Genomic DNA, 10,249 nt, shown 5'->3' with positions numbered 1-10,249 from the left:
TCCACCTGCGTTTGGCGTTCTGACCGATGGTGAGATGGGGAAAGGTTGCCCATAAAATAGTTATGAAGTCTGACAACGGAGTTTGTGGGAGTGATTCTTGGCATCGGATGTTAAAGTGATCATAACGTCTGTCGAGGGCCGCGTCTGCCGTGGATCTGGGTACGAGTGTGCTGAGAACCTGCTGTCCAGGAATGAGATCGGCTTCATTTGACCCACATGTGCCCGGGGCCTTGAGGGCACTTCAAAGAGCAGAGCGATACAAAAAATGTTCGGAAAGCAGGCGAGAAAGACTGAATTACATCAGGAAATCAACGTCGGACTCCTCCAATCAGGCAGGATTAGAATCATCAGACCAAAATCAGTCCAGCTCTCCAAAAAGAAGCGAAATGAAATCGCTTTTTTAGTGTGGCTCTTGCACAAAAAGATTTTTCCTCAGGGGTGCCTAAAGAAACAATCTCAGATCAGGACAAGAAAATATTTTTGGACATTCTTAAAGATCTGAATGTGATTACACAACAAAATACAAAACTGTATTTAACAAACACATCATATATGGGTAAAATAAAATGTTTGAGTTCATATTGAGATCTTCAATAATATTGACTTTTGATTGCAGACTTGACAAATCTGAGCTCACATCTCTTCTCAAACTCTCATGACAGACACATTTGTCAGATTAATGATAAGAAATATCTGAGACGCAGATGAGACTCAAGCAAACTTTCAACTTGCTCTTCATCTCATCTCATCTCATCTCCTTAAAGTCTATGAGAAATAACCGAGATATTAAAGAGATTTCCTATAGGACTTTTTTTTTACATGTAAACATCATTGGAAACGTGTCCATTGCTGATTCAAAATACATTGCCGAGATCTTTTCTCATTCATGTAGACAGAATCTTACAGGTGCACCTCCTTCATACCTGAAATATAAAGATAAGACATTCTTTTCACAGGTGACAGATCATTTCACTGACAGCCGATACGCTTCAGCTACCCGTGCAACACAGTCGACGCTCTGGAAATGTCACCAAAGACGACCGAGCCAAGGTGACAGTCTTCTAACACAGCAGGTGTCATTCGTCGCTGCTTTACTGTACCGTATCACTGACAAAATCCCTTCCGGAGGACAGACGGCACAAAGCGGCACGCTTTTAAATCCACACTTAGTAATTACTGAACCGTGATGGAGTACATTCATCCTATCTCAGTGTGAGGAGAGCAGGTCGAGCAGACTGGAAGCCCAATCACATTCACGTACACAAAGTCAGCATGGCTAATAAGTGGAATTTTTTCTTTCCTCAAGTCTTCCTCAACAGCGGCTGTGAGATCTGATGTGAAGTGGGTGGTTTGAATGCAAGCGGGTTGCTAGGCACGGTGTAAACGCCTCAAATTGAGACTTTCGCGCCATTATTTCCAATCAGAATCCCTTGACACGGAGGCAGCCTTCTGCATTAACCCCCCGCTCGCTAACCTCCTCTCTGTCGCCTCCCCTTCTCCCCTCATTTCTCCGTGGGATCAATTGTACGGCAAATTCAATGAATTCTCTGCCAGCCCTGATATTTCCTCAGAGAGGCTTCTACCAAAGCTATCAGCCAAACGCTGGACGAGAGGATGAACTGAAAAAACACATCCAAATAACACCAAACAGATGAGGCTCTGTAGCTAAACGCTATTTAGCTGCGAGCCGCGCGTGGGCCTGGCGGAGAGACGAAATGAAAGTCGCTAACAGGAAATGAAAAGGCCATGGGATAAGATCAGGAAATACAATCAAGCGCTGTCTTGTAAACACGCCTCGATGGCAAAAATAGATAACAAGGTGTATGCCGAGACGGTGTATTGATCTCGGTGTTTTTTTATGCTCAGTGTTTATTTATCATGAGTGAGATTCATGATTTTCTTACCCGTGAGAAAAAAATCTGAAATGAGATCTCTTTCATAGATGGAGAATGGAGAGCACATGGAAACTCTCACTTAGGTCTCAGACTTAGGTCTGCTCGGCCAATTGAATTAAGAGCATGCTCATATGATCCAACATTCAGATATAAATTGAAAAGGTGGCTAAAAGCAAACCAAACATGCAATCATGTGTAATTCTACCATTAATGCATTTGTTTAAATGAATCTTAGTCGCTCTCTGAATTGAATTGTGATTGTGTTTTAACTGATGGTTTTTTGTTTTAACGCTTGTGTTGTTATGTTTTGACCAAGAGCAAAGTGACCATCTGACCATCCCAGCTCCAGCTCAGGCCATTCCACCCCCAACCAAGAGCAAAGACGCACTACTTGTCACATATATGCTAAATTTACAAAACTTAGTATTTAGTGCTAAACTTACATCACATGACAGCAGTTTGAAGTTATAGCTGCACTCAGTTACTGTTTGCTTATAACATTCCTCTGTTGTCTGATATCGGTCACAAAATAAGACAAAATTACACCTAAACAGTTTCAACAAATGAAATTTCCTAAATCACAACTAATAATATCTCCCTATTCTTCAAACATTTCCTCAGTAACTTTGAATGAAAGTCAGTGAGTGCAGCTGTGACACGTCAGAGGAGATCTGGTCCTCCCGGCTGAGTCTGGTTTCTCCGTTTATGTATTATTGGAGTTTGCTTCCTCACCACAGGGCCGTGTTGGCTTGCGCGCGAGAGACTGCTGATATTAGATATTATTATTTATTATTTACTAGAATGATCTTGCTTGCTCTATAAACACCATGCGCTGTTTATACATTTTCTGTGTTTTTCTGTTTTTCTTATTTGCTCCTGTAAAGCTGCTTTGGAACAATGCACATTGTGAAAAGCGCTATATAAATATAATTGAATTGATTTCACATTCTTTATTATTATTGTTTATTGTGGTTTTTTTTTTTTCTTTCTTTTTTTGGTGAATCTGAGTGTGTTTTAATTTTAGGTTGACTTTTAAAATCTGGCAAGGGGCAACAGATGAAAATGAGCCTTTCGGGTAAAGGGCTCGGCATAGTCCAGGCGAATTGCGCTTTCGTTCTGCGTTTGGGGGTAAAACGAAGGTCGAAAACGTTGAGAGACGTTATAGTGTTTTCGAACAATCCAACACCCCTTTGTTTCTGGAGGCGGGGTTTACATGACGTATGCAAATAGTCTCTGCTACGTGACATTCAAAAGCATTCATGCTGCTCAAATGTTATTGTTTCTTTTTATGTAGACCTTATCTGACCTCACCTCAGCTAAATAAAATCACGCGTTATTTCCCACGGACCAGGCGGCGCTACATAACACACCCACCTATTACATAATGGCCATGGACAGATTTTGTTCGAAATCAGGTCACAGACGGTCGTTTTTCCCTTTCGAATGTAGTATGCCGAGCCCTTAACTCTGGCTTATTTACAGTATCTGTACTGTGGATCAATGAGGACTGTCCCTTAACAAAAAAAAGATATTTCCCCTGAGAAAAAGAGTTTCAGAAGAACAATGTGTCACACTGAGCTCAGATTTCGAATCAAAAGTCAATATTACTGAAGATCTCAATATGAACTCAAACATTTCTCCAGAAGTTCTGTCTCTGTTGAAATGCTTTTCATCAATAAGTGATACATAATTCATGACGTAAACATAAACTGTTTCTTTAAAAATAGCAGCCTTCCTTGTTGATTTTATTCATGGATTCTTTTAAACAGAAACCTTGAAGTTTAATTGGTGTTGTTGGATTATTCATGATTTTACAAATTACAAAATCTCGGATATTAATGCGTGCTTACACGGAGAAGGCGGCAAATGTCATGATGAAGCGAGTCTTCTGAGTACTGGGGGTCAAACCCAAGGACCAAAGTAAAGCAATAAGATGTTCAAAGCTTTCTGTGCCGCTTTACAGGAGACGAAACAAGGCTGGTGGAACAAGTAGAGAAGCAAAGCACCTATTTGTTTTTAAAACGTGTCCTGAATGGCCAAACACGACATCGAACAAGTGTTTGTTAAGCAGATCTCATATTGGCGTCTAAGTTCAGAATCAAAACCCAGGGAATACTGAATGAAAAAGTATGTGTGCTATATTGAAGTGACCAGTTGTTCTTGACTGACTGTGTTTTTTTTTCGAGAGGTATGCATCAATTGCAAATCACCGGCAAAATTGGCACTCCCGCGAATAGCCTTTTCTCCTGATTCCGGGAAAAGTAATCACAGTAATTGTGAAAGAAATGTGATGCATTCATACGTGACTACTTAAGCATTCCGCGTAATCCAGAAAGATCATCATCAAATGTAAAGATCAAGCCCATCTGAAAAGCCACTGATTGCTTGTTGGTCTTGACGTGACAGCATCTTAGTTTTGTGTTTTACTGAGAAAAGCTTGTAACAGTCAAATGAAAACCGTTTCTGTCAAATGTAACGAAACTCCAAACTTTTGTTTGAGGTTTGTTGCAAAGGAACATTTTGTTTACGATTACTAGCAACACGATGAATTCTAATGATTTTTTTCATGCATTTATGACGTCAAACAAATCTGAAATAAATGAGACGTTCTGAGAACGATCATCTCGCTGATGTTTCTGATATTTCTTCTTCTTCAATGTTAAAGGTTTTCCCTGAGCTCAGAAATAAATCCGTAAAATAACGGATACACTCAGTGTTGGTTAAGTTACTCTGAAAAGTAATTAATTACTAGTTACTAATGACATATTCAATGGTGTAGTTAGATTACTGTAAAAATTACCCTCTCCAAAAAGATTTTAATTACTTATTACTAATTACTTTCTATATCCTACATCAACCTTGATTAAAATTGATTCAAGTATAGACTTTTCAATTAATTAATTAATTCAAATAAATAATAAATAACTACATAAATTATTCTTATTAACTGATCAAAGTATACAAATGTGAGAAGGACACATTAAGCATACCTTTTAAAGTTAGACTTATAATTTTGATGTCATTTCCACTATTGAATATATTACACAGTACTTAGTTCAATTACATCAGAAGTAACTGTAAGTAAATTACAGAACAAATTAGAGTAATCCCTTACTTTACTTTTTCAAGGGAAAAGTAATTAAAGTACAGTAACTAATTACTTAGTAACTAGTTAAACCAAACACTATATAAACTGCACATTACTGGGACTTTTTAACCATAGATAAAAGAAATATAAATAGAAGAAATAAAGAAATTGCATGTTATTGCATGTGTCCTCGTAGTTTAAAAGGACATTATCTGTTATTTAATGTATATATTTTTTGTCTTTTAATGGTGTGACTACTGTAAAAAACTTGACATTTTTTATTTTTTTAATAGTGAAAATGTTCGAGACCGTAATGAGATTAAATGGAGATCAAATGGAGATTCTTGCTTAATTCTCCTGCTTTCCTAAATTATCTCCTGGAAAAAAGAGCCCAGAAATCACAACAACATGTAAACTCGGACATGCCAATACATCAAAAGTTACAGATTATTTGATCATATTTCAAGAATCCAATACAAATTCAATGATGAATTTAAAAGTACTTGAGGAGAAGTGACTTCATACATCAATCACGTGGACATCAGCTGGATACTGGAAAAGAAACAAAAGTGAGTTGAGTTCTTAAATACAGAGACACATGGCTTGATATTTGTAATAGGCTTATATGTCTGTTTTGGGAGGGTCGACCGTACGTCTCCCGCTGTGTTGTGTTATTATGAAGTCTCCAGCATTCATTATAGATGGTACACTTGTTTCATACCTCATTGATCCTCGCTCATTTCTCACCGGCCTCCAAAAATTGCTCCAGATAATGTATGATTGCAGTATTGAGTCACACTGCAGTGCAACATTCTTCAATATTGTCGTCTCGCTGGACGGAACTCTGACCTCAACTATCTCACTAAAGTTTCACATCAGTTGGGTCATCTCCTGCTGGCCAACAATAAAGCAGCTTGTGGAAGTTTTATGGTAGCAAGTAAACACTACAGAAGTCAGAAAGGGCTGGAAACCAAGCAAAACAATACAGGGGATCTTAAATATATAGTCTTGTGTTTCAGAGCGCAGAGTGAAATGAACCGGGTAGATATCTTACGGCACACGAACGTGAAGATCAATATTGAAATGCTCAATCTGACCAAGACAAGAATACAGTATGACTTTGTTTGAAACTGTCATGTTTGAAGTGTAAAAAAAGGACAACGTTTCACCATCGCAATGACAACAGATGGACTATTTAAGTGCTCCTAACTGTCTTGGTTGTGTTATGTTATATAAATCACATCTTTGACATAATGTGCATCAAAATTAAAGGCAAGCATTGATGCTATTGCACATGCTTTGTGTTGAGGACCGAAAAGACTTGACTCGTACTATTGAAATGATTGAAGACAGGTCTGACTTTTCACCAGCCTGATGAAACAGGTAAAAAATATTGACTTACACTAAAAGCCAAACCCAAGTCGAATCTAGAGAGCACAATATCAGAGATGTGATGGTGAGCTAAACCACGGTAACCAAAAGAAACCATAGCTTAACCATGGTGTTTGTAGTAAAGCTGTGATTGTACCAATGATAATCAATGTGGCAACAAAAAAAACATGACTACTGCACTTTTACTCAAATAAAAACATGGTGAATTTTGGATGTACTTGTGTGAACCTATGGTACTTCTCCAGTGAAGCTGATGTACTGTGACAATGGCCCCTGACGCATTGTTTAGTATCATCACTCGCTCCTAATGGAAGAGAAAACATTGTCCATCCGCCGCTGAAATCAAGCCAGACGTCTCGGAGATACCAAACCCCCCTCTGCATTTACCCGAGAAGTGATAACATCACACCTGAGATAAGACACAAAAGAAGAGGACGTATCCCGCAGGAGAGGGAAGCACAGATAAAGGCTGTTTGGAGGTAAACAAGTGTAGAAAATGAGCAACGTGAGATTTAAGCGGAGCGAGTGGGCCGAGTTTATTATGGCTCTCATTACGCTTGGAGCTGGCCTCTTTAGTTTACCTTTCATCAACGGACATAATAAGCTGTGAGTGTGTTAAAGGTAAAACCAATTCCCTGTTTGCTCTCGACACCTACACAGCGTAATGTTTTTAAGATGTTCCTCAGAGACTTTGTGTGACTGGAATCCAATGAAAGCTTTGCTTGAGGATCATTACTTCTTAAGAACTTGAAAGGTGGAACAAATCTGATGAACGTAAAGAACTCTGCTGATCACTACTGTTAATGCTGAGCCGTACTTCAGTTTAAAAACATTGACTGTATGATACCCTCACAAAAATATCTTTCTTTAAGTGTGCTAGTAGCTATACTTTATTTCAACTAATAAAAAGAAAGTATATATTTTCAATCTACTCTTTGTTTACTTCTCATGAATATACTTAATTACAAAACTACTACTATTTTTCGTGAAATATTTATTGTAAATAGTTGATCAATGTGGGTCGTTCTCTTTTTAAATTTCGTGTGCGCTCACAATCTTCAGTCAACATCTGAAAATGCACTTCCGTCCTGTAATGACCATCCATCTTAAATGACGTATGTTAGACGGCTTGGGCGGAGCATCCGTTAACTCCTCCCCTTCAACTGTCAGTCTGCTGCCAGTTCCATTTCAAAATGCAACGGCTGATTTTATACATCCAATCAAATCGCAGAGAAAGACGAAAGCCACGCCCATTTCTCATTCGAAATTCACTCGGAAATGCGTCAAAATATGAAAGTAAAAACGATCGCAACCTCCGGTTCACGGGGACTTTAAAGTGAAACTTGACTTCTAGACTGCTGGACAAGTCGAAGTGAATAGTTTGGGTCCATAATGAGATAACTCCGTTTTTAAAAATGTTCAAAAATCATGTTATTTCATTGTTATTATTATTTTAACGCACGGCTAGCTGTGGATTATCCCTAACTTATTTTTGTAAGAACACCAGATGGCACTTCTTTTGAAAATTTGCAAAGGTCATGAGTTTGATTCCGAGGATCACACGTACGTATAACCTGAAGACACAGTACGTCACTTTAGATAAATGCAACTGGAAAATACATCAATGTAAGGCGGTCTAAACCAAGAGGAGTGACTCACTGTTTTTGTGAGGAGAGACTTTGGGCTATCCACACAAGAAACACAATAAGAATGTTGGGTAACGCTTTCAATTACAGCCCGCAATGTACCGCATATGTAAACAGCATTCACAGCGTAACTATATAATGTACCTCTTCAGTACGTATCAGATAAAGGGGAACAATATGTAAAGTTTGGGGAATAAAGGGGTAAGAGTAAGGAAAATTAAAAATGTATTTTTGATTAGCAATTTTTATTTGACGTGTAAAATTAGACAGACAATATTAAATTAAAAATGTAAAAACATTTTTTTCTTGAACTTACATATTCTGTTAACATATTTAATGATAAATGTGTTTTTAAAACTACACAGATTAAAATGTGACATTTGCTATTAACGTTGTATAGTGTGTGTTTGAGGTTATTGTCTTGTTAAATGTGTTTTTTTTTCTGTTTTTCCAGGTGTTATTTTTAAGTCGTATTTATGTCAGGTTTAAATAATTTCAATGAACCTTTTTTATTTCATCTAGTGCTGCTGAGAATTGTATTCTTGGAGGACTGCATGGTTTAGTATTAACTTACTACTTGTTAATAACATGTGTACACTGATGATTAATTCACTATTAACTAGCCGTTCACTGACATTAGCTCATGACGTGTTAATGCATCATTACGTCATGACTTTACCCAGGTTGATTGCGATTATAAACTTATCATCTAGTGCATTTAAAGAAGTGAATGAAGAAGTAAAGATCAGGAACTAGTCTGTTTTTGAATTGAATGAAGCTACAGTAGTGGCATGTTAAAAGATAAAACTGCATAAAATCACTCAAAATATCAAGTTATCAAGATCACATTGTTGGTAATTTAGTACATTCATGCATAGTTATACTCTACTGTTTATGTGATTGCCCCACTCTCAATAAAATGGTGAAAATGTGTAATCGGAGGACCACCGTGTTCATTCATATGAAATATTACAAAAGTACTCATTACAAGTTCTCAGAAGAACTCTTTGTTCTTTATTTAAGGGTGGATTTGGTAAGTTTTACTTCCAGGTGTTAATTAATACTAACAAACATGTATGTCACGATTCTCGTGGGAAGAACCCAACTGCAGGCAGGCGGGGTTGAAGGGGTTAACACAGACTTTATTTTAAATAAACAAAACAAAAAACACAAAACAAAAACCCACAAGAGGGTGTAAACAAGACAAGATAATAATAAGGGTAAACAGGGACGAAAACTGACTAAACACTAAACTAGAAACATACACTTGACATAGACTAAACTTAACCCTTACTGTGACAGGGGAAGACGGCAACAAGAGGCACAGGCAATACGGGAAACATCAGGACATGGCAAGCATACAAACAGAACTCAGACCGAACATAATACACGAGCACAGGACAAAGAAACATGAGGGCATTTATAGGTAAGACAAACAAAGGATAACGAGCGAAGGCAGGTGTGAAACATAAGACACGGCAGGGAGGCAATACATGAAACGAGAGGGGCAGGGCCAATGACAAGACACTGGAGAGAACGCACATTATGTTAAGATAGACAATAGTATGATTCTCTCCACATAAAACCTAAGGGCTCTGTTCCGATCCTGCCACATGACTAGAAATACATAAACAAGAAGGTAGGACCGTGACACATGTAGTTAACCTGGGCAGTATTAACACATGAATCCTCATGACTCCAGTATTAGCTAAGGTTATGACTTCATTTCTTCATTCATCAGTAGTTCATGTGAAAGTGAGTATTAATTCAGACATTAGTACATGATTATTCATGGACCCTTACTGTAAAGTGTTAGCGCAGTTGCCAAATGTTGTTATGAAGGCTCCAAGGCGTTATTTATGCTGTGCGTTCAACGCTTAAAGAAACAGCTTGGCCATTATTTACTCTCTCTGGTGTCATTTCAAACCAGCCGGGAGAATTTCTGAAGAACCTTCGCTCAGATCCTTCCCTTTGAACGATGCCGTGGAGTCGTCTGGCAGCATCCAAAAGAAAGAAACAAAAATTCTCCATTCACTCACACCACTACAATCTCTCTCTGTCACATCACAGTTTTTAAAGCAGTTTTTCCTTAATTCTGTCATTGTTTATCATCACCCTCATCTTCTGATTGATGCATTTGATCGACCTTTGTTGCTCGCTGATATGTTTTCCTCCCTTTTTATTCTTCTTGTTTGTGCAAACGGCAGTACTGAGAGACGTCGTCGGAA

The sequence above is a fragment of the Triplophysa rosa genome, linkage group LG4 (genome assembly GCF_024868665.1).
Source record: "Triplophysa rosa linkage group LG4, Trosa_1v2, whole genome shotgun sequence".
NCBI lineage: Eukaryota > Metazoa > Chordata > Actinopteri > Cypriniformes > Nemacheilidae > Triplophysa > Triplophysa rosa.
Note: the sequence above shows the minus strand (reverse complement) of the source record.